Consider the following 25938-nt stretch of genomic DNA (forward strand, 5'->3'; position numbering starts at 1 on the left):
GCATAAATGACAGTTATTCCAGCATACAGCACTCGCATTGAACAAAGAGTGACTGGTTTGTCCACGTATTGTTTTTTTTTCTCTCTCATCGCTTTTGTTGTAATATATTGGGAAGCCAGAATTTGTATCCATCAACAGAAACAAACCATATTACAGATGCATTGTCAGATTTAAGTTGAACCGCGGTCCTAGTGCATGCCAAACCGTGTGTGGAGAACGGTACGGTTCGATTTTTTACCGAGAACCGTTGCACCCCTACTAGAAACCACCCAAAATGCCATAGAAGCGGCCCAGGAACACTCTAGCAACCACCCAGAACACCTTAGCAATAATTAGGAGCACCCTAGCAACCACCCAGAACATCCTAGCAATATCCTATGAACAACTCAAAACAACCCTAGCATCTACCCAGAAATACCTAGTGACTGCTTAGTGAACTTAGCAACCACTCATTATACCATTGCAAATACCTTGTTGATAACAACACCCTGGCAACAACCCACAAAACCCTAATGAGTTCAATATTGTGTATAATTTCCTACTCTGAAAAGGAAGATTTCCCTCATTTAGCCTCAACATCTTCCAAACATAAAAGTAGACAAAGAAAGTAACAAACAGAAAACGGTACTTATGGTCAGCACGGGCAGAGGAACAGTCAGTACACATAGCTTCTCTAATTATTCTATTTTAAGTCCTGTATTGATTACTGTCTCTCACTCTCTCTCCTTCCCTCTCTCCCTCACAATGCCTTTTCTCCATCTCTTTGACTGACATTGGCTACTTTTTGGATATATCAAGACAAAGTGAAATCTCAAAGCAATGACGCTCTAAAGACACCTGTGAATGTGTGTGTAAATGCCATATTTACCAGAATCCAGTATCTCTGTTTTCGACCCTCATAAACAGTTTTCCTACTTGTCTGCTCTCCTCAAGCTTGACTTGCAGCCAATCAAAGGATGAGGGTGGAAAATTGAAAACATGGAGAGGATCTGCCTTTTGTTCAGAGCTGATGCATGAAGAGATTGGAAGCTTATGTAAGATCAGAGGTGCCACAATGGCGCTCGTCTCGATGGACCAGTGCGACCAGCAGAAAGAGGGAGGAAGAGCAATATGTGTTTAAATGGATCACATAACAACAGCTTACATTGACAGGAGACAAGGTACACCAAAGAATTGGATCGTTTAGTCCATAAGATTTACCTTACTGGATTATTGCTATGAACTAGGTGAGTAGAAACAAACTATGAATAAAGTTCTACAAAAATCTAGTTGTTGGTTTGAGTTCACAAGGGACAATCCATAAGTCATCCTGGGCAAGACACTTGACCCCAGGTCATTCCAGGAGGGCTGTGCCTGTAATAAGTGTACTGCAAGTCATAAATGACTAGTTAAGCTGAATGAGAGGGTAGGTATTCCAGAGAACTGTCTAAAGTAGTATTTAAGACTTTCAGAATAGAAAGAATTAGTCCTTTCTTCACCTGGAGAACCTCCATGAGGATATGCCTCGACCTCCGGATCCTTCAACACGTGGACCCTCTAGAGTCTGCACTGTGCCAAAGCCCGCTGATGGACACTCATGATGCCATTGGCTCACCACTTTGCAATTTCGGGGATACAAAGAGGACCAGCGCTGAGACACGGGCCCCAGGAGAACGACAGTATCTGGGCAGCGAGCGAGCATGATTGTGGCTGGCCCTAAAATAGCCTGCGGTGGGGCTGGTATTTCAAAGCTACGACTGGGACAGCACAGAAACCGCATGCCACTGCTTTCAACATGCATCTGACACTGCTGTACTGGAAACGGGGCAGACAAACCCAAATGCCCTCAGGAGATTGGCTCCCGTATAACTGTGGTGTGATTGTTGGGTGGTTTTGCGTTCCATCAGACGCAGATGTCTGTGAGATTTTTATGATGCACCTTGGGTAAAGTTTGATTTGAAGTCAGAGGGTTGATTCAGTCACTCCAAATCTTACAAAACAGGAAAATCACTTTGAAAATGCAGAGTTAATGTAAACAATGCTTTCAGGTGACACTCATGGAGTGGTTTAGCAGCTAAGGCTCAAAGTTGCTGGTTTGAACACAGTTGTGCCTTGAAAAAGACACTTAACCCCAGACTGCTCCAGGGGAACTGCTGCTCTAATAATGCATTCAATGTCAGATACAGGATATTCCTACTTGATATCTCTGTTCCATTGCCAGGTGCCAGGAAGACCAAAAAAAAAAAAAACAGTGCTACCTCTACCTTTGAGCCAAGAAAGAACTCCAACTTGTGGAGGATAAATAACAATATGCAATGCTAGAAACTTACTTTGTTTTACACACAATTCTCTGCAAACATTTGTTGAACAGATATCATGCAAGTATGAACTTTAGCAGGGTACATTTTAATGGAGGCTGCCATGTGCATGTGATGTCATAGATCTGCGGAATTGAAGGAGTTCCAGATTTCCAAGTCAATGACATACACCTGCGGAATTGGCGTTCCAGGTTTCAAAGTTGGAAATCTACTTTCCAATGGTTGTACTTTTCCAAATGGGAAGTTGAAAACTCAGACTTTCTGAGTTGAATATAATATAGAATAAGATGATTTGGATAAAGGTGTCTGCAAAAAGACTACTTAACACTTCTGTTTTGCTGTATTTTTGTTTTGAATGGTTGAGTGTGTACTTCTGAGAATAAGATGAAGCAAACACAAGTAGCAGTTAATGTACTGCCAAGAAATCATCAACAAGTGTGCGTGCATGTGTAAAGAGTTACGTGATTTGGTGTTCTATTCTGCCAGTGATCACACATCTCATTTCCTATCATTATTTTGACTACTCATTGGTCACTATGGGAACATGCCCTCTGGTGTCTTGTGCATCCACACCTGTTCCAAAACGAACATCCTCCATCCACAGCTGCAGGTCTACATGTGGGTTCACCTTAAGATGTTTTAAGAGGCTGCTAATGCTCTTGTGTTGTAATGTCCCAGAACATGTGAATCACTCTGTAAGAATGTATGCGACCCCTCTTAAGTAATAGAGGTTTACATGCTGAAAACATGTAATGAACACTCACTGCATGCCTGGGCATGTCCGGTTGCTCTCTTTAAGCCTCCTTTGTAAAATACAATAAAAGCATCCTAATCCCCCATGAGGACAAACACCTTTTTGTGAATGTCTGTCCTCCCTCACTAAATGCTGCACAGGCCGAGTTTATGTCATTGCACGTACATGTGGACGAGTCTGTTTTGCAGATCTTACAATCTCTAGAGGCTGTTCCCATGATGTATCATGCACTGGAAAGACAATAAGCGAGGAGCTACACACCAGTGTGAAAAGGTTATGCAATTCTGATGTGTTTTATTGGGAAGAACTGCAGGAGATCAGAAGGGCTCATCTACTTTTATACTACGAGTTCCGTATGTGGAACCGAGTCGTCATTACTGAGCTTATCTGGTACTTTGTGTACAAGTTCAAGTTTACTAGTCACCCAGAAAAGTAGTTAACTAGTGAGTGGGTCAATATTTACTTCATGTAAATGACTCACCATACACTATGTAGGTTCAGGTCTAAGCATGTCTAGACTGAAGTTATATGACAAAAAAAGTCGTCTTAAAAAATTGGTCCCATTCACTTTCATTATTTGGAAAAGAGCAGTGTGAACATTCTACCTAATGTCTGTTTTTTGTGTTCTGTGGAAGAAAGAAAGTCAAATGGATTTGGAATGACATAAGGTGAATAAATGATGACAGAACGTTAGTTTTAGGATGAACTACCCCTTAAAGTCCTTGTTTGTCCAGCACAATGCTTTATCTGTGTCCAACACCATCCCTAAATGTGCTCTTGAAGAACTCATCTATTTGTAGTGGACTTGAGAAGGATCTGAACGTTCAAATAAAGCATGGCTCCCCTATCAGCAGGAAGATATTAATCCACAGACACTGAAACCACTGGATTCAGCAGCTCTGCTCCACACCCCCTCCGAAACTCTACAGAGCTTCATTCTTCCCTCACAGCCGTTAGCTGATTTATATAATTCTCTGCAGAGACAAAGGCGGTGCTGAGCACGAGAGGGGAAAGGCGAGCCCTGCATACGTCCAGGGAAAAATTCAGCCCCCCGGGCGCCTCTAATAACTCATATTCACCACTGGCAGAAAGTAGGTCAGTGAAAATCTTGACAGTTACAGCGTCTGCAGGTACCACAGATCCAAAAAACAGCCTGAGCTTCCTGAGTGTGTGCCAGGCTTCGGTCCCGATGAATGGGGGTGTTCATACTCACCTCATGTCTGAACTTCCTTGCTCACATGATGAAAGCACAGCTAGATTGGCATTCGGGAAAGAGGGGAATTAAAACATGAAATGGAGGGACTGAAACAGAGAACGTAGAGAGTGCATTCCTCTTTAATGATGTCAGGCAGGAGCATCAGGCTCAAGCAGGGAGGAATGTCAATCTAAGACTCTCCAAAAGGCCAAGATGATAAAAATGGACTGGCTTTTATTTACAGACCGCGGGCCCCTCTTCACCCCCCCCCCCACCTGGGCTGAGCTGTTTCGAATTAATGTCAGAGCACTTTTGGCCAAGATCTCAAACCCTTAAATAAACCTAATTTTAGATCAAACTCCGTCCCTGGGAGAGGAAAGAGGGAGAGAAATGCTTCCCTGCATTCCAGACACAAAGTTCTTCTACTGTTCTTTGGAGAACAGGTACAGTTTGACAAGCGTAAGAACAAACTTGTCTCTGAAACGTGTTTTACAATTTCTTTGTCCGACACGTCAGTTTGTTTTGGTTGAACATTTTTTTCTTCTCCATCATTTAGTGGAGACAACAGCTAAACACACTGTCCTTCAAACATCACATGGTTTTCCAGCAGATCTTTGCCTTAGAAATGAGCAAACCAGGCCATACCAGTTTTAGCTGGTCAAGCTGGTTGGTAAGTAGTCCAAGATAGTCCACCAAGTCTGTTTATCTAAGATAATCTGCAGGGTGAAACCAAATCCCTCAGCTTTGAGACCAGTTGATCAATCATCTAGACCAGCTTGGATCTTTGCCTTATAATTGAAACTAGGTGGGAAAAAACAGTCTAAACAGTGGTCAAACTGGTTTTTAGAACATAGTAACTGGTTTGTTGCTAGTCCAAGGTGGTCTATAAGTTCTAACCAACTTGACTAAGATGGTCTACTAGGTGGAGTCCTACCGATGATCCCTCTCTTGACAAATCTGGATTAGCTAATGACCATATATCACCGGCATAGAACATATCTGCCTGAAATTATATCTGTTACAAAGGTCAAAATGGTTGATAGACCTTGAAAATGTTTTTTTCTTAATCTGGTTTGTTGCTGGTCCAAGGTGGTCTACCAGGTCAACCAGCTGGTAGTCAAGCTGATCAATCATCAAGACCAGTTTGGACTAACTAATGCTATAAATGAGCAGCTAGAAACCATATAAACCACAATGTATCACAAGAAGTAGTTTCTAGTTGAATTTTCCAGCAGTGCATGTGACAAAATGGCAAAAATGTTCCCACTAACACATGCACGTATGAATAAACACACTTCACCTCATTTCTGTCACCCATCTGTACCTCATTCTCTCTAGAGAGCGAGGTCTAAATATCTCACTTACACAACCACGTCAAACAACAGCACCTCAATCTCAGCATGGGTCTGGGGAAGACTCTGCCGCGCTGTCAGGGTCAAGTTCACAGCCAGGTCTGAGATTTTGGGTGGGCTGGAATGGAAGATCAGGACCGTCTGAGTGGCAGCCATTTATTGTTGTTAGAAATGGAGAAGTTTGAAGCTGGTCAGTAACGACGCAGGACAGAGGGAGGAGAAGAAATAAAAAGAGAGCGTCTGGACTGCATTACAGCTCTGGCACTTTCTTTGCAAAAAAAGGCTACACAAAGTCTCGTTTTGTCCTAGACTACAGCACACTGCCTGTTCTGTTTAAACCTTCCACGGGTATTCAACTGATTTATGGCAAACGTGCAAGTTTTAATTCATTTAAAACATCCAACGTGAAAAGTCATCCATATATCGTTAAGCTCATGCTTGAGTATTCCAAACAATCTAATCATCACTTTATAAAAGACCAACCACAAATAATACAAACAAAAAGAACCAGCAGTGCGAAACAACATTTACGAGGTGTGTACAGAGAAACAGTGTGGTAATTACAGCTGTCTACTTCATTTTGTGATGGGAAAATAGACCTTTTAAATTTAATTAGGCCTCCATCTAAACAAGAGAACTCAAGATAATAAATATTTAAAGGGTGTTCTTGTTGTTGTACTTGATGGTTTTGACTTGTTGAAGTTTTGCGTCTCCAATAACAGGCCTCTCGGGTTACTGTGGTTTGGTTTTCTTTTGTTCACGGATGTTATTTCTAGAACGTGAAGTGTTGATTCTTGAATTCCAGCCCACCTGAGCACATTCCTGCGTGTGAATCTGTGGTTTGTGAGGTGTGAAGTCGTAATAAAATCACAGAAATCACGCTTCTACTGTTGTTCACTCATGCACATAGTGCAGCAGTTTAATAGATGTTAGTTAGAGGGTGCCATATTTAATTCTGAAGCAAAGTCTGTGAGGAAACTGTTTGGTACCTGAAAGACATTGAAAAGATTTATTTCCACAAATGTTCAGGGTGAAAAACTTTTTACAACAAATTGAATGAACTGTACTTCCATCCCTCACAGCCTCGTGTTTATTTGCATTCAATTAAAGTAATAGTCCAACCAAAAATGCAAGAAAAACAAGACTAGTCATTGACTTTTAGTCGGGTTTTTTTGCCTTGTTTTCAGTCCAACAAGATAGATGTACTTGAGAAGCAAGATTTGATGCAAGTATATGCAAGTATAGTTTGTCTTACTGCACTGGCAGATCTTTTTCCTTTTTTTAGAGCATAAAAAGTTAATCTGGAAAATAAGACAAATATATTCATTAGGAATAAGATGCCTTGCACTTTGCTCTTTCTGAAGGTGATTTATACTTCCAAGCTCCAAAAAAAAGACCATGCACATAACACAAAATTACTCCATATGATTGTTTTGTAAGAGGAACAGGCTAAAATGTAAGCTTTAGTTAATACAAATCCTCAACAACTCATTTGCACTTACAGTATGTTCAATTATAAATGGTGCCTTTCAGCACGCTGCACCAGGTTTAAAAGCAATGACCCTAAAGACCAATGCATATGATATCTGAGGGCTACAGCAAAGTGAAAGATTATCAGTGAATAGCAACTTAATTATTGGTCAGTTCCTCTTGTAAAACCATCATATGGCTTCAGATGACTTTGAGTATAGTCTATGAGATGTTTGGACTACTTTTATGGTGCTTTTTTTGGAGCTTTGTAGTATAAATCACCATGCATTTTAGTTGTATGGCACAGTACAGCTCATATATTCTGCTGGAACATTTCCTTGTGTTTTTAATTCAGTCGTACAGGATTGGAACAACATAGGGGTGTGTAAATGATGAACATTTTCCATTCATGGGTGAACTATTCCTTTAGTCTAACTAAAGTCTTTTGGTGGTACCACTGTCTAACTGAATCGCCCCGTTCCTCTATTTTGCTTTCTTGTTAGTTATGGAGCCTCTCGGCTCAGATGTCTAATGCGGTCCAGTCCACCTCAACCCCTGTAGGGCTCACGCGAGCGTAACCCGGCCCCTTTTGATCTTGACTGTGAGTTTGGCGGGCTTTGATCCGCCGTGATGACTGCGTCTACATGTGGTCCTGATTCTGCGTTTCCTCCCTCGACCCTTTGCCCTCTTTCTGACTGTACACCTGTGAGGAGTTTCTGCCCTGTTCTTACCTGTTCATAAATGTGTCTCCTGATTGGATGGAAATGATAAACACGCTTGGATTTATGGGGGTCTCATAAATGAGAGTGAAGACGGAGATGTGAATTCCACCGCAACACCTGCAGAGAAACACGCAAACTAGAGTAAAACACACCTGGTGATGATTCAACAGAACATGTGATGCATTAAAGCATTTTAAAACGGCATGCAAATCACTTACAGTACACCTGGATCAACACATCAAGACGTCCTTGAAGACCCATTGTTTGATCGATCTGCCAGAAAGGCATTTTATTTAATTTAATGTTTTATTGCTATAAAAAAATTAAGTAATACAGTTACAGTAACAACACAAAAAAATTATGATATTGCACAAGTAGAAAAGTAGTAGTAAAATAAGCAGTAAATTAAAATGAAGAGGCAGATGTAAATCTAAAATGGATTTAGAGAATATAAACTAAAATCATGGTGCAAAAAAAACAACAACAAATTCTCAATAAAAAAGAAAGAAAATATAATATACATTATAAAAAATACTTTTTTTTCAAACAATTTTTTAAGATTAAAAATGTCCAAGATTAAAAATAAAAGACATATGTTGAATTAAAGGAGCAGATCACCCAAATACAACAATTTTCTCATTATGTACTCACCTGCATGTCTGTCCAACCTCATTTTTTTTCTGTAAAACACATAAAAAGATGTTACACAGAATGTCCTAGCTGCTCTTTTCTACACATCAAAATTGGTGAATTATACTGCCAAACTCAAAAAAGTACCATATGACATATATGACATTTTGTCATTTTTATGTATTAAATATCCCTAAAATAATGAGGTCATTTGACAATGTAGCATTCTACAATTTGAAATATCCATCATTGCATACTGTAAATAGTCTTTTGCATATTATTTTTTAAAACTAGGCCTACATGGCACCCATTGTAAAGAATGGAATCACAAATGGAATATCTCAATTAACTCCTAGACACCAATGAGATTATAAGGACAGCCAATTGAAGTATTCCGCTTCTCAGATTTTTTTATCCAAAAATGAATTAAATAATAGGTTCAAAATTGCAAGTCTGCAATCACAATCACAACCAAAAGACAAGTTCAACCAAATGATCTGAGCTGCTATCCACATTCATTTCATAGTAATTTTACTATATAGGAACATTCTCTCATTTAAAAGTTTTCAATTATTCTAAGGAATTTAAGGAGAAACATTTGAGATAAAATTGATACTGTAAATAAATCACGACTGAAGTCTTGCGAGCTATAAAATAGAAACATATGAGCAATAAACTACTTTTTTTTAAAGCTAATATTCAATTCCACACACAGTCAAAAATAACTTTTAGTCCATAATAGAGATGGAGTCTCATCTCATTAGTGAAACAGGAGCCGTCTGTAAGTGCAGTCAGTTCACGTCACAATCACAGATTTACAAGCAATAAAAGCTCTAGTGATTTCAGATTGTTATTTTGAATCAACAGCACCAATTTGTTTTATACCCGCTCAGGGATTGTTTGATCTTAGCGTGACATTACAAAAACTATTTATGACCATCCATTAATGATGCTAATGGTAGCTTTAAAACATGTTTGCCATTTAAACCGCTACACACCACGAATAATGTCTGCTGTTTCACGTACTTTATGATGATAAAGTGTCTTCTGACAACCAATATGTCTCTCGACTACAGTCGCTTGTCAAGTCGCAAGAAGCCGTTGAACGCTGTTGTGTTTACATTAATTGCATTGCAGCCGAAAACTTTTAGCGTCTCCAAATTACGAAAGATAGGGCAGGGGTGTCAAACTCAATTCGTGGAAGGCCGGAGCCCTGCAGAGTTTTGCTTCAACCCTGCTCCATCACACATACACAGTACAATGTAGTTCGAATAAGCCTGAAGGACTTTATTAGTTGGATCTGTCAATGGAGAAACATTGTGTAATTTCAGCATCTACCAGCAGGGGCTAACTGGACTAACTAGCTAGAGCTTGAATCTCTAAAAACAATGCATTGTTTTGAATTGAATACTAACCAACTACTTAATGAATACTGAATACAACTATCTTTAAAAAATAGTAAGTGAAAGAGTAGGAATTATCTCAAAATTGATACGGTTTCAAATGGTAACACTGTCGTCACATGACCCTACTGTTTGACTTCATGTAACACATTTTATTCAGAGTCATTTCTGGCTATTTTTCATTTATAAATTGATTTTGTGTAAAAAAAAAAGTGTTAGCATTTCACCATCTAATCAGATAATGAGACATTAAAAAGCACAAGTGATACTACTTCTGGTTCATCCATGACACAAGAAACAAAAGGTCAAGCTAAGTGCATTGCATTGTGGAATACAACATTCTACACACATTTTATTATTACTATTTCTTCCATATTGTTATATGCAGAAGTAGTACATGCATATTTTGCTGGATACTGTATCTCAAAGTGCAATGCAATGCACTTGACTTCACCTTTGATTTACAGTATGATATATGAACGACATTGTTTTGTATTTCATTCAAACAGTAATAAAAAAAATAAATGTATAAACCACAATATCAGCTGTGATTTTACATCTAATCTTAAAGAAAAATATGTGATCTGACAGATTAAGACATGTCTACAATTAATAAAAAATTTGAAACTGGATGCAACTCACAGAATTAAAATGAGATCATATGAGAAACTTGTATTCAAATGTTTATCACTGTAATACGTATTGTTTCACATACTATTATTTTAGATAAAAAATAGTAAGGCGGCGGCTGGTATTACGTTTCAAACATAACCAAAATTAGTTTGAGATTATAGCCATCCAATACAATGTTCTGTATTAGAGGACATAATAGGCTTTGTTCACCAGTCTGAGTAAATTACACAATGAGATCGAGAAGCTAATGGGTCGTAGGGTGTCCCAGTTTGAGTGGCCCAATGGGGTCCAGCAGAGCCCATCTGTGAGTCATTAGAAACTGAAAGGCATGAGCCAACCGGCGATTCCTTTAAACCAGACCACATTCAGTCCAAGAACCTCGGATACTTCAAATGTTTCAAATTCGGGAAACCGGCGAACCCTCCCTCCAGAGGCTTTTTAAAAAGAAATCCCCAGTCAATCGAAGGAGGAGAATTCATAGTCGACACGGGGAAAAACTGCATGCATATGGATGAGGACAATGTATTTATGAGAAAAACTCAATGAAGCTTCAAACTGAATAAAGTCCTGTGATGACAAAAAGCAGATGGAAAATGTGTGTGTTTGTGTATATGTATATAGTGGGTACGGAAAGTATTCAGACCCCCTTAAATTTTTCACTCTTTGTTATATTGCAGCCATTTGTCATATACATTAATATATATTTTAAAAAAATTTGTATACAAACTACAGTCCTGTATGTGGTGTCAAGAAGCAGACAGAAAACATGCGAAATATTACATTTGATATATACATACATATGTACATATTATACAGTAAATTTATTAATATATAAAATATTATAATAATGGTAACACTTAAGTACAGGGACCAGTTCTCACTATTAACTAGTTGCTTATTAGCATGCCTATTATTAACATACTGGCAGTTTATAAAGCACATATTCTGCATGACCATATTCTAAATCCCTAATCCTACCCAATACCTAAACTTAACTACCTTACTATTAATATGCAGCAAATTAGGAGTTTATTGAGGCAAAAGTCGTAGTTAATGGTTTGTTAATGCCGATAATTGGACCTTAAAATAAAGTGTGACCATTATAATTATATATAAATATAACTTTGTGTCAGTTCCCTTTTTAATTTTTATTTTTCCCCTTTTCATTTTTTTTAGTTGCTACATCATGCAAACTAGCAAAATATATCGTAGCCCATAGCAGAAGTATGCAAATTGGGATGCAGCCATAGTGTATGAAACATTTATCTTTGAGAATGAGTCTTGCCAAGAATGTGCCAAACGTTAAAGCAAAATTAACAATGGAGAAACAGACTGTACCAAAGGATGTACTTGACGATTTGGCATCAGACAAATGAATGAGCGTCCATTAGTGTGTTTGAAACACTGTGGTTGAGGCTGTAGTTCACTAACTTGGCTCCAGGCATTGATTTGACTTTAAAGTGGCTGACTGACATTCGCAGTCTGGACGGTGAAGCACAGATAAGAAGAGACTTTAACTGATTGCTCAAGACTGCCAAAATTTCCATCTCTTTATGTTGTGGAAATCCATCACCATCGCCCCGTATCTTGTGTGTTTTAGGGTTCTGGGGAAGGACCGTCGAGACTACTTTTGTCTATACAATGAAATATAGCAACCAGGTGTTGTCAAGCTAAAAAAAAGTACCATAAACCTACGCCATATCTTTCAATTCTGAGAAGGTCTGAAGCTTTACACTACCTTGAAATTATGAAAATAGTGAAACGTAAGTCCTTATCCACCATAAATCAAATCTCATTTGCATCTAGACCAAGAGAACCAATAGCATTTGATATCATTTCAAAACATCTGCAACTCATGTCCATGCATAAATTTGAATATATGGAAGAGAGAATAAGGGATACAGGCATGATTTTCAGTGAATAATAACTTAAAATTCACATATATTTATATATATATAATGCATACCATTCAAAAGTTTGGGGTCTGTAAGATTTTTTTATGTTTTTGAAATAAATAAAAAAAGAGTCTTATTGGTGTCTTATTGGTATTTATTTGATCAAAAATACAGTAAAAACTGTAATATTGTGAAATATTTTTACAGTTTAAAATAACTGCTTTCTATTTGAATATATTTTAAAATGAAATTTTTTTCTGTGATGCAAAGCTGAATTTTCAGCAGCCATTACTTCAGTCTTCAGTGTCACATGATCCTTCAGAAATCATTCTGATTTGCGGATTTGCTTCTCAAGAAATCTCTTATTATTATCAATGTTTAGTTTAGTTTAATATTTTTGTGGGAACTGTGATACGTTTATATTTTCAGGATTTTTTGATTATTAGAAAATTTAAAAAAGCAGCAATTATTTGAAATAGAAATCTTTTGTAATTTTATAAATGTCTTTACAGTCACTTTTGATCATTTTAATCCGTCCTTACTGAATAGAAGTATCCACAATAAATATTTTGAGTATATAGTATATATGGACTATACTTTTTGGAGTTGACAGTCTTATGGAAAAGAACTGTAAATATTCTTCAAAACTCCTTTTGTGCTCCACAAACAAAACAAAGACACACAACTTTGGAACAACATGAGTGTGAGTAAATGATTTCATAACTTTCATTTTTTGGATGAACTATTTCCTTAATGTCAAAACAAAGACAGAGGGCTAGAGTAATTCAGAAACTCTGTGGTGTGTCCCTGCAGCGTCTCCCAAGAGCACATGAGACTGCAAGAACATGTTAAACTTTGTGTTTAGAGACACTCCAAAAAGAATCATGAACCAGAGACTCGGACCAGAACTCCGACTTCAAAATCCAAACTCAGTTCTTCCAACTGAAACACACACAGGGCTGTGTTTTGTGGACATCTTCTCATGTGTGTGCGAGACAAGAGCTGGACGTGTGAGCGTGTAAATACCACGGTGGTTCAGGCACCTCTCCCTTTACCCAGAAATCCTCTGTCCCACTTCCCTTGACGTCACAGCTAGAGAAAGTGGGGCTACTCGTGGTCACTGTGGAAGAGGAACTGCTCCGAAGCGGCTCGAGGAATTTTAATGGCGGAGTTGGAGACCACTGCTGAGAGAGAATAACTTTAGGGTTTGGACAACCTTGTCGTAACTAAGCGATTTTCGTATGTATGTAAGTGTGTGGATCTTGAGAGTGTGTTTTTGTCTGTCTTTCTCTCTTTAGAGCTGATCTGATGCCAAATGTCTCCATCTGGAAGCATGATCATGGCATACAGCTGTTAATGACAGGCTTCAAAACATCCCAGAGCAATCCGTTTTTGCATGTAAGCATATCAGTTCACTCATTGTCTTTGGCCTCCTGTAGCTGGACTGATGTCTCTATATCCTCTCACAAAAGCATTCTTGTTAAGAAAAATCCTTATGTTCTGTGTAAATATTATTCTCTCACATATATGCATTATGATGGATTGGGGTATGTTCAAAATGGCATACTGCGCACACTACTCAAATCATCTGGTCCTTCGTAATGATCCGAATTGTTGACTCACAGCCCTTTGAAACAGTGGATTTGTAATGTGAATTATTATTCATTTTATATAAATAAAAAGGACATTAGGCCTAGTTCTTTGAGTTCTACTTCTACTCGTAGTAATACACTGAAATTGTTTAGTCATGAAAACTTATATAGCTTGTGACTCTTTTTGAATCATTCCATAAAAGATCTAGCTAGTTGTGAGGTGTTTTTAATTCATTGTCAAAAACCGGCTCATACCAGTCATTAGTTCGTGAATCGGACGGGTTGCGTGGGTTTTTGATAAACTAAAAAGAATTTTGTTCTTGAATCCAATTACACTAGTCACGCAGTGTGTTTTTGAGTCATTGACAAGAACCGGCTCATACGAGTCATTTGTTCACGAATCGGACTAAACTAGTTGTACGGTATATTTTAAATCACTAAAAATAACCTGTTCATAACAGTCATTTATTCGTGAATCGGATTAGACTAGTCGCGATGTAAATTGTGTCATTGACAAGAATCGGCTCATGATACGAGTCATTTGTTCATAAATCGAGCTAATCTGATTGTGCGGTATGTTTTGATTCACTAAAAGAATCGGCTCATAAGAGTCATTTATTCATACTTCGGACTACACTACAGTAATCGCGTTGAATGTTTCTAATATCGGCAAGACGGCTACTAGGCCTATTTGCACAGATACACATGATTTCTTACCTTTGTTTTGCGGTAAACTGTCTCTTTATCCGATCACATTCAAGACCGTAGGCTCAAAACTCGGTAAAATATTTCTTTTGCCGTGGCACTGTCTGTTCAAACGGGGCAGGTGGTGAAACGCTGTGCTTGAGTAACAATGCGCATGCGCAATACCTTTACCAACAAAGGAAGCTATAGAGCAAGATGACAGGGGCTTAAAAAATTTTCACTTGACTGACAAAATATTTTTTAATTATAATAAATATTGCCAATAAAAAATAAGTATTGGAAAAGTAATGGAAAACGAGGGGGTCGCTGTGGAAACGTCATTATTTAGTTTGAACGCTAATGGTTTGGAAACTCATCTTTCAGACTTTTTTTCACAAAAATATTTTTAAAATGTTGATTAACTGTTAACAGTATAGCTTAGTATAGCACTCACAGAATAAAACAAGTCGAGTTTTTAAGTCAAGTGACAACAATGTAAGCAATGTTAGATACTTTTATTTTGGGGGCATTTTGCCACGTTTTTCTTCTTCAAAGGAAATATACTTTTATACTCGTATTGTTTTTCCTTCAAATTTATCTTTCATATTCCTGTTCAGACTCACCACTGATGGCTGTCAGCTCCACTAATTCTCCGTCCTGACTGGGAAATGAATCTTGGCCCCAGTTTAAGTGGACGGCTGGTTTCTTTCATTACTCTAGGGGTTTGTTTGTCTTAACTGCCCGTTATTAGGACAGTGAACTTCCGAGCCCGTGCTGGAATGACTACCACATGTTTGTGCTTTGAAATTCCAGCCAAAACAAAAGAATAAAAATTCTCCACACAATTCCCATGAGGAGAACTGCGGAAATAACCAGGCGGTCTCGCAGAGTATGGAAATCCATGCTTTTCTGAACCGCACCGCCCGAAGGGTTAAAATCTCTGATGTGGACGTCCCATTTGGCACATTTGCGGAATTCTGCAGCCATTTTCTCTGATTCTGCCCCCTGGAAACATTCGGGAATAATGCAAACCTGGAAATGAAACACTTTCCCTTTGGGGCCAACATACTGTACGTGAACCTGAAAGCAAAGAGGACTCACTACAAAGCAAAACTTTAGTCAGATCTCTATGAAGTGATAAAGTATCTCCTGGCAGAGATGCACCAATGTGAACTCCAGGAATCTGCTGCTATTTGGTCTTTCTTTGCTCTTCCTGGGGCATCGGGTTGGGTAGGATCCAATCCGACCGTGTCTGGATGCAATGAATACCACTGATGCGGTGAAGAGGAGAGGAGATATAAAACACACACACACACACACACACACACTTGAGATAAAAGGACCTGCGAGCTGCGGCTTGAAGCGTCTCGCCGGGTGTGTCTGTGGACGTGCCACTCATTCCTGGTTGCAATCAAAAAAGTGAAACCAAATGAGGGTCTGTGTGTGGGTGGACTTGCGTGTGAATGAATGTGTTCTATGAGAAGGTCTGGTGGTGGTGAGTGATTGCATGATGGATTGGACAGTAGGAGCATCTAACATCTGCGCTGTTAACAAGAATGACTCAGAGAAACACAAATCAGTTTCATTAGTTCAGCAGATTTTGGTGCCCCTCCCGTCAAAGACATTTAGTGTACAGCAAAAATAAATGTGCTTTTGAATTGAAATGTGTGTGTGTGTGTGTTTCCCCTATTTTGTATTTGTACAGTGGCTCTTAACATGGCTCATCCAGTCAGGTTTTAAAATTATTTTCAAGCTTCTCATTACTTACCACTGCTTGACAGGGCAGAATTACAGTCAAGGTGTTTGACTCTGTACCAGAACATTTCATCAAGAGTAGTCTAAAGGTACACCTCATCACACACACAACCAATTAATCTCCATTAGACCCATTTAAAACCCATTAAAGGCTTAAATTTCCTTCCTGCTGGACTCACTCAGAATGAGCGTTTGTGCCATAAAGCCCAAAATGTGACCTGCTAACCTGTTGCTATAACTGTATAATTGATCATAATTTTTTAATTCGGTACTGTGTAAAAATGCATGAAAATTTGGAAGTCCAATCGAGAAGACATGATTACATATCAGAAAGCTTTATAGGATATTGAAAAAGAAACGTTATGCATTGCACTAGTGATCTTTTGAACCACATTGTATATCTGCTTATAATTGATTTGATTTGAGACACTAAAACATTTGCAAGTGTAAAGCCAACATTATTTTTTTCAACATTAAGCAGTTATTATACAACATTTTTACGTCCTTCAGTTCTTAGAATATGTTTTTAATCTTTCAATATCAGAATCAGAAGGATCACTTTCTTTTCTTTTAAACTCTTTGTGGGTGCCTGTTATGAAGACAAACACGTTGTTCCTCATAAGGATGCCTTATAAAGGTGCTGATTTTTATTTTATTGAGTCTTTTTTTAATACTCTTGTATTATTTTAGAGAAAATCTCACCTACCAGAGACCTGTAACATCATGCAGATGAAAAAAGGTAAAGGAAATATTTAGTGTTTAATACTCACAATCTGTAAAGCACTGTATATAACATCATCATCATCTTGGTTTTCAGAGGGTGTTGCCACAAGCTGATGTTCTCCATCCAGATAGTGAGAAAGAGAACAACACCTTGACTTATTTTTCATCTTTCTTCACTATTTATTCAATTATAAGTCAAACTAATCTAACTATAGACTAATTGTTAGATTTTTTTTTTCATCTCAAATTAATATGTAATAAAAAAGACAGGTGAAGCCAAAAATAAAACACCTTTGAAGTGAAATATATCACCACCATGATCACTGGTTAAAACATAAGATAAAAACTAAATTGATCCTACTCACGTTCTTAATGTATGTTTGTTATTGTGAACAATGCACATTATTTATTTTTAAAAAATTGATCTCATAATCTGGAATCAAAATATAATGAGTTGGCTCAGCTTTGAACAAGACAACACAGTCTGCTGTGAGCTCAAATCAAGCAAAATCAAGCCCCGCCCTGTATTTTTTTCTTGTTCAGTATTCAATTTCACTCAAAAATACAGCACAATCTTGAGTTGCAAAGTCACACTGTTGATTATTGGACTGGCTGGAGTGATAAGCAGTTCTGTCTTTGTCATAAGATGTCCTAGATGAGCTTGTCTGAGAATATTTTACCGTTTTCCTGTAGAATGGCACTAACAATGGTTAGGTTGTAGGTTCATTTACATTTGTGTTCCCATGACATCAAATCTAATTCAATTACATCAAAATCTAAAACAGACATTTAACTCAACAGCACCTGGGCAACACTGAAATATATGCTGGTCCATATGCATACTTATTAGGATGAAATGTTTGAACGTTTTCAAAACAAACGGTCACTCTTAAATCTCTTATATTTAAATATTTTTATTCAATTAAATTCAATTTAATCAAGCATAAGCTCTATATAATTACTTTTCGCATTCTAAAATCTTTTGAGATCAAAACAATCAAAATAAAAGTATTTTCATTTCATTTTCTTTCCTGGTAATTCACCAAAAAGAGTAGAGTTCTTCCATACTGATTTCCACATCTAAATTCCGGGAGAAAAACAAATCAATCAGAAAATTCTGTAACACAATAATAAAGTTAAAATGAGTTTAAATACATTTTATCCAACACAGAAATGACGGAAAATGTTGTCACCTGTATCCTTTGGCGGGCTGCAAAAGAGATCATAAATCAATTGTTTTATATATATTTTATAAATATATTATATATTATTATTAGAATTTTGACTATAGAAATAATAAGAAATAAGATAAGCTAAAGTAAAACATTAAATGTTAAATGAAGAAATATTGCAGCATACCTTTCTGGCATGGGCCCTGGTGAAAACTGCACAGAAGAAACAACTGCATTTAATACTTTTTCCGAGATCAAGGACATACTCGCTTATGAAAGTAACAAAAATGTATTTGCCTACCCCCAGAACTCTTAAGTGCAAAATGCAAACAGTTATTTGTTAAGAGATGATAGTTTTGATTGTCATCCATTGCCTCAGAAATTTTCTGAGAGACATCTTCAGGGGGGCCATTCTTCAACCGATAAACGTGGAAGAGCTGGCCTGAGATGAATTTTTTCATACTTATTTTGTCCACAAGCCCGTGTTGATATGACAATAATAGACAACTTGGGCAGTTTGAACTTGAGCAGCTAGAACTTGATGGTGATATTTGGGTTTGGGCTGGAGGGGCTGAAAAACACAAAGTAACATATAAATGGTTATTCTGTGCAAAGCTTTTAAATACAGTGCATATAGTGCCAAATATATTTAGGACCTACATTTTTATTTTAAATGACTATTTTAATTACTATTTATATGCTGTTTAATTATATATTTATATACTGTTTAATTGCTATTTATCCCACTTTTTCAGTCATATGTTTATTTAGAAAATATGAACAAAAATAACTAAAGATATTTGCATAAGATATTCATTCGCTGAATTGCAGCAATTTACAGGGATTAAAAACACCAACAAGAACCCAGTTGCCATGCAATAGATAGGGGTGTGGCTTTTTTGGAAAGCAAAACACCACAAAGAGTATGTGTGTGTGTGTGTGTGTGTGTGTGTGTGTGTGTATTTTAGTGTAAAAACTTCCATGCATGAATGGGAAGTGTTCTGAATTGTTTTATATACAGCACAGTACACGTCAAAGGTTTGGACAGATTTGACTAAGGATCTTTTAAACCATTAAGTCTAAATTACTTAGGTCTAAAGACTTATTATAAATTGTTAATTAAAATAAATGTTTTTACAGACAGTAAAAAAGTTGATAAAGACAGTAAAGGAAAATCATTAAATAGTGTATGTTTAAAAGTAATGTTTAAAAAAGATCAGAAAGCACCTCGTGAAATTGACTAAGAGAACGAACAGAATGAGCAGAGCTAGAGTAGACAAAGAAAATGTATGAAAGTTTTCATTTGTAGCACATTTTGATCAACACGATTCCCAACTTTACTATTATTGGAAAGTCATAAGAATGAGCAGGTGTATATAATAAATCAAGCGAAAGATCTCTACCTGTAGATGTAAACTGAATGACTTAATTTCCTCCACAGTAAATTCCAGCATGGAAAAACTGTTTACCAGAATAAGGTCTCCTCTCTAAAGCATTGAGATGTTGAAATCATCACCTGAAGATTTCAATACATGTACGAATTCATCACTGGTGTGAGCTATAGCCAACTTAATGACAGTAAAGTCCATTGTTATCTAAAAAAAAGTTATTTTTTGCAAATTAAGGAGATCTGCGTTACATCATGTGACAATCTTCAGGTCCTATTTATAACCTCTAGCAGTGACAGAAAAAAAGAAAAAGCTTTTTATTACAACCTTTCTCACCTTTTGACTCAAAACAACCCAACCGCTGGGTCAAAACAACCCAATAGCTGGGTTTGTACCTTTTTAACCCAGCATTTTTTAGTGTAATTTATAGTTACTTTATATTTTTATCTGACAATTTTGATCTGAAAATGGATATAACTGGAAAAAATGGTTGGTGAAAACATATTCACAAACAAACCTTTTGTGAAGAGTCGTCCTCTGAGTGAAGTTCTGATGAGTCTACACTCTAAAAAATGCTGGGTTAAATACAACCCAGTGCTGGGTAAAATATGGACAACCCCAGCAATTGGGTTGTTTTGACCCAGTGGTTGGGTTACTACCCAGAAGGTTGGGTTAAACATTTAACCCAACTGCTGGGTCAAAACAACCCAATTGCTGGGTTTGCCCATATTTTACCCAGCACTGGGTTGTATTTAACCCAGCATTTTTTAGAGTGTATCCCACATATGGAGTACTGTAGACTACACACAGTCTCATCACTCCGGGGCTTTTCAGTGGGCGTTACCGTACCGGGTATACTTTCTGTTTTCTTCTTTGTGGATGGCAAAGAAGCTGAAATATTATTTTTCACTGAAATAAGGTGTAGAGATAAAACCTGAATAAAACGTAAAGGGTAAAGCACTGTTTTATTGTGTTCACTTGTTACCTAACAGCTATTATAAAACTATGATGATATTGGAAGTTTAGTTTCAAAGACATAATTCACAAAAAAAGGAACTATTTACTATATTTCTTCATAATATTTCCTTCCTTTTTGTGACCTATTCAATTTATTTATTTTTTTATATCTATTAGGAAAAAGGAATCATAATAGAAACCTATGCATCATCATTATCATTTTTATCATAATAAAAACAACAGCCTTTCCCAGACACAATCTTATAAACCCCATTTCTGCAAAGATTTTGTTTGCCTCCAATCTTGAATACAGAATAGTGTGACATTATATTATATCTGTAATGTAAGTACAAGTTGTTGTGAGAAAACGGTGATATTAAAATAAGAATATCAGAAAAATCAAAAAAGAGGGGCATAACTACTGTACCTTGCAACACTTAGGCTACATGTTTCCTTTAAACCACACCCTGTATTCATGTAAACATGTACCAAGTAAATGGGACAGAGGCAACCTGTACGAGAACCACAGTTGCAATAGCTGTGTTTAAAGGTCAGCAGATGATGTTCTTGCAGTTGTTGCAGCAAGACAGTGGTTACAGTGAATGCTTTGCAGAAAAAGCATCATAATATAGTCTCAGGACACACATTCAAGAAGACATTTTTTTTTTACCTGACATGGAACATTAATATTTTTATTTCTGAGGATGTACAGTGAATTCAATTCACTAAACACATTCACACTTGCCACCTACAAGCTTAAAAAATGGCACTCTCCACATATTAAATTAAGTTCTATTTGGTCAAATGTCTGCAGGAGGTTCTGCCTGCTATTTATGATGTGAATCGGCCCTTTGCTCATGTGAGCTCATCCAGGATGCCAGAACCTGCTTTCCAATGGCAGCATCTGAAACATTTCTGGTGAGGAGTTTATTTAACTCCTTTGCCAATCCTTAAACACACATCAGTGTCCCACTAAAAGCATTTAATAGGACACTAAAAGTCAACGTGATCACAGAAGGATGGATGCAGGAAAAAGAAAATCAATGCAGAAAAATGGATAGATTAGATTAGCTAAAACCTTTTGAAAAAGGTTATGTGGTTGTACCATGGTACAGTGATATATGATACTATCTTTGATATTGTTGGTACTGAGTGATCTGAAACGTTAACCACTGGCATGTTGCTAAGCTAATTATTTGATACTCTAACAAGTACAACAATTTTTTGGGGGTGTAATTGTGACCTTATGACCTCTCAGACTGAGATCAGGACACTGAGAGAGAGCCACGGAGATGTGATTTTGTTTTGTAAGGTAAAGTCTGAGGTGAAGTCAGCTGTAAAGAATGTAAGGCAGTGTGTTAATCTCTGCCGCTCAGCACACTTGCAGGATTATGATTACCGTGCGATTGATGGCTGTTTGGAGAGCGAGAAGCCCTTCATTACCAGCTTTGATGTTTTCATGACTAAAATTCTTAAACATTTAACTGCTCAAAGACTTAAAGAGGCAGAAAGCAGCCTGCAGGTGCTCGCAAAGACAAGCCCAAAAGCTCTCAGCACTCATGTTTTGATAGAGACCAGCATAAATCAACTGAGAAGCAGAGCTGGCGGAGATCCACACCTTCATTCAGTCCGTCTGTGGAGAACCAGCGTTTGAACCTCTACAAGTCTCCAGCTATAGAAATAAACAGGGTTCAGAAATAACTTTTCAATCAATTGAGAAAATTTACTAGCCATTATATGTCTAACAGGCCTATGATTGTATTAATTTATATATATCACTAATAACCTATGATTTAAAGTGGCCGTTTGTTTATATATATATCTTGAAAAGAGCTCCTGTCCTCTTTTGTCTCACTCCCCCCTTCTATCTGTCTTCCCGACCCTGTTCTCCACCCCTCAGGTTTTCCCGTGAGTTGCGTGCGATGGAAGCAGGGGAAGGAGGAGGGAATCTTTCATCAGCTGCAGGAGCGACGGGGGGTCAGACCGCTGAGAGAGGGACTGCTTTTCAAAGGAATATCTCTTCATTTGTTTTCCCGGCAACATTTCACTTGCTGTTTTACAGAAAAGTAAAGAGTAAAATCCCTCCCTTTTAAGAGGAAAAGGGGCCAGACGGCAATCCGTCATAAAGGGATATTTCAGAGAGGCCAATTTAGCTTTGATATCAGGAGTTTTCCTCCCTTCAGACAGCTAAGGAAGATGGTATCTTAAACTTTCCCTCCCAAAATAGCTGTTCTCACACGCTCAGACTAGAGGAAAATAGTTTGCTAGGTTCCCCAAGTCAAATGATCCCACTCCGTCTATGATATTCGGAAATGATCTTGAGTGAGTGACATTCCTTGTTAACAACAGTTCCATAAACAAAACGTTAATAATGAGTAACTTACATTTTTGACACAATTTTGCCAGTTGTTTTGTTCATTTTTGCTCTGCACTAGTTCAAAATAAAATAAAATCTGAATCAAGTATCTGCATTTCCAAGCCACACATGAGTGATGGCATTTCTTAATGAACCAGTGTTGAACTAATCGGCTGAATGAATGATTCAATGATTCATTCATAAAGACGGTCACTTCCCTGAATGAATCGGTGTTGTTGTACGAATTGGTTGAATGAATGGTCCAGTGATTCTATTATTAAGACACTCCTCAGATAAATGATAGAATCACTGAATCGTTCATTCAACCGATTCTTTCAACAATACCAGTGCTGTGTCCGTGCCTACTTATACTACGCCCTTAAAGTATGTACTCTTTTGGTGCACACTGTCACTGTAAACTGGCCTGTCAATAATCTTGTTACAGACATACTATGTAACTACTACATTACTTCTATGTAGTACTACTATGTAACTACTACTACATACTATGCTTTGGGACACACTTATTCTAATCTCACATATTATTTAGGATGGATAGTATGAACATTGGGATGCAGGGCAACTCATGCAGGAACGATTCAAGTGATCGGCTTTATGAATGAACGATTCAGTGATTCATTAAGACGGTCACTTGTTTCAAATTGGTGTTGCTTAACCAGTCTGTTCAATGAATGATTTAATGATTCACCACAAAGATGGTCGATTGTTTCATTCCTTCAATGATTTGTTATTGTTGAATGAATCGGTTGCATGAACGATTCAATGATTCTCTCATTAAAATGGTCATTCATTAGTTTGGTTTCTGAACGAATCATTTGAGAGAATGATTAAATGGTTCACTCATAAAGACACAGTCACTTGTCGCCTCCTACTGGCATAACAATGTAACTTGCAGAAAAAGTCTATTACTGTTGTATAAATTACAGTATTTCATAGAATAAAAATTGGCTTCCATCCTTTCAGAATGTTGTCTATTAAAATGTAAAATTACTGACCCAAGCTCAGTGCTTAAACAGTAGCAATTTATTAAACTATGTTAGATGCAAACACTCTTGAATGTCATAAATATGTGTTAGATTAGAAGTTTATGCATGCATGTGTTTTGTAAACTTATGGAACCTCATGTGTGTTTTTAGAGAGGTGACCTTACAGATTTTTTACGAGAACTGTGAACCACAAGGGCCAGATCTGGCATCATAAACCTTTAACTGTGACAGGTAGCGACCACCATGAAGACAAAACTCTACTGGCTTTCAGCTGAGTGTCCTTGAATCCATCTCTTTTTCTATTCTCTCCTCTTCTCCCTCTGTCTGATTGGTGCATAAGCCTGTCATGCTTCCTCCATGTAGCCAGATGGCGCTGTCTCCGGCGTTCTTCATTATCATTGCACATTTCAATGATAATGACAATGACAATGATGTGTTGTTATGGTTGATTGGGTCAAGCGGGAGTTTGATACCGCGGCTCCACCTCACGACACTACTGCGCAGACTCTGGCTCCAAACAAATCTCTACTGCGCAGACTCTGGTTCCAAATGATGTCATTTACTCAAGATGGCAGCGGCCATACTGAGATACTTTGGCTTCACTTTTCTATAGTGGAAGGAATAGGAGACGCGGCGTCCATCTTTTTTTACAGTCTATGGTTTGAACAGCTTGGTCAAACTGCAAAAAACATTTGCCTTGTTAGTGATTATACAACAATTCTAAATAGGATCTAGATCCTTGTTAAAGACAATATGGAATAAAAATAGTCAAAAATAATATATTTTTCCATCTCTGAAATGGCTTTTCTGCAGATAAGACTGTGTAGGTGGAGAAAGTTGTTTCCTTAACTTTAAAAAAAAAAAACATTTAAAAACATTTGTTTTGAATGTTGAGCGAAAGTTTCGAAATAACATTTTTGAAGCTTAATTGAAATGTTAGCAAAACTTTCTTAAAACGTTCTTAATTTTTGTTGGCTTAGATGATAAACGAGGGATGAAAAGAGAGATGTATGGGACACGTATAACCGCCTCAGTCCGGTTCTTAGTGTCAGAGGCTTTAGTGAGCTCTTAAAGAATCGAATCCTACACTTTTTACAGGACGAATCAGTCACACATCTTATTTTCCTATGGCTAACTCTCTCTATTTCCCCGTTTATCATGGGCTGGGCTGAAATCAGGCAATGCTTGTAATCCCGCCTGAATGAAGGTTAACTAGAGACTTCACATGCCAAACGCTCTCAGCTTCGGCTTTAAATCTACAGCATGTAGAATCCATCAGCAGTTTCCTTAGCGCTTTCCCACAAATAAAATCTCAAAGATTCCACTCACAGCCCTTTCCAAACTGCTCTCAGCATAAACGCTTTTCCTCTCTCAGATTCAGACCTTAAAGTTTATTTGAAGGAGGCTGAATAAGAGAAAGCGAGAGGAATGGAAAGAGGAATAAAAGAAGCTTTAAAGGTTTACTCCACCCCAAAATGAAAATTGAACCATCTGCCATCAGTGGTTCAATCTGAGTTTCATGAAGTGACGAGAATACTTTTTGTACACAAAGAAAACAAAAATAATAACTTTATTCAACAATTCGTTTCCTCCGCGTTACCGTAGCGCCATTTTGGAGAGTATCCACTGAACGTAAACTGCGTATACTGTTCTACTTGTCTGTGTCAGCCGGACCACACGTTTTCTATGTTTATTTACGCTTTGATTTGAACGAAAACAACGTATCCGTGTGGTGCGGCTGACACAGAACAGCATACGCAGTTTGCGTTCATTGGACACTCTCCAAAATGGTGCTACGGTCTCCTTGAATAAAGTCGTTATTTTTGTTTTCTTTGCGTACAAAAAGTATTCTCGTCGCTTCATGAAATTCAGATTGAACCACTGATGGCAGATGGACTATTCTGACAATGTCTTTCATACTTTTCTGGGCCTTGACAGTGTTATTTACTTGGC

The 25938-nt window shown here is 37.6% G+C and overlaps 1 long non-coding RNA gene across 1 annotated transcript; it reads right to left on the minus strand.

The window, feature by feature from the left end:
- Window positions 1-6493: 6493 nt before the first annotated feature.
- Window positions 6494-14790, minus strand: LOC107754392 (uncharacterized). The gene is made up of 5 exons (XR_001641580.1): window positions 14661-14790; window positions 8442-8470; window positions 8009-8063; window positions 7800-7907; window positions 6494-6587 (listed from the first exon to the last, which is right to left on the minus strand). It is a non-coding gene; the product is annotated as an uncharacterized LOC107754392 (long non-coding RNA).
- Between the last annotated feature and the right edge of the window lie 11148 nt (window positions 14791-25938).

Source organism: Sinocyclocheilus rhinocerous, unplaced genomic scaffold, assembly GCF_001515625.1.
Source record: "Sinocyclocheilus rhinocerous isolate Xijiao unplaced genomic scaffold, SAMN03320098_v1.1 scaffold561, whole genome shotgun sequence".
NCBI classification, from domain to species: Eukaryota; Metazoa; Chordata; class Actinopteri; order Cypriniformes; family Cyprinidae; genus Sinocyclocheilus; species Sinocyclocheilus rhinocerous.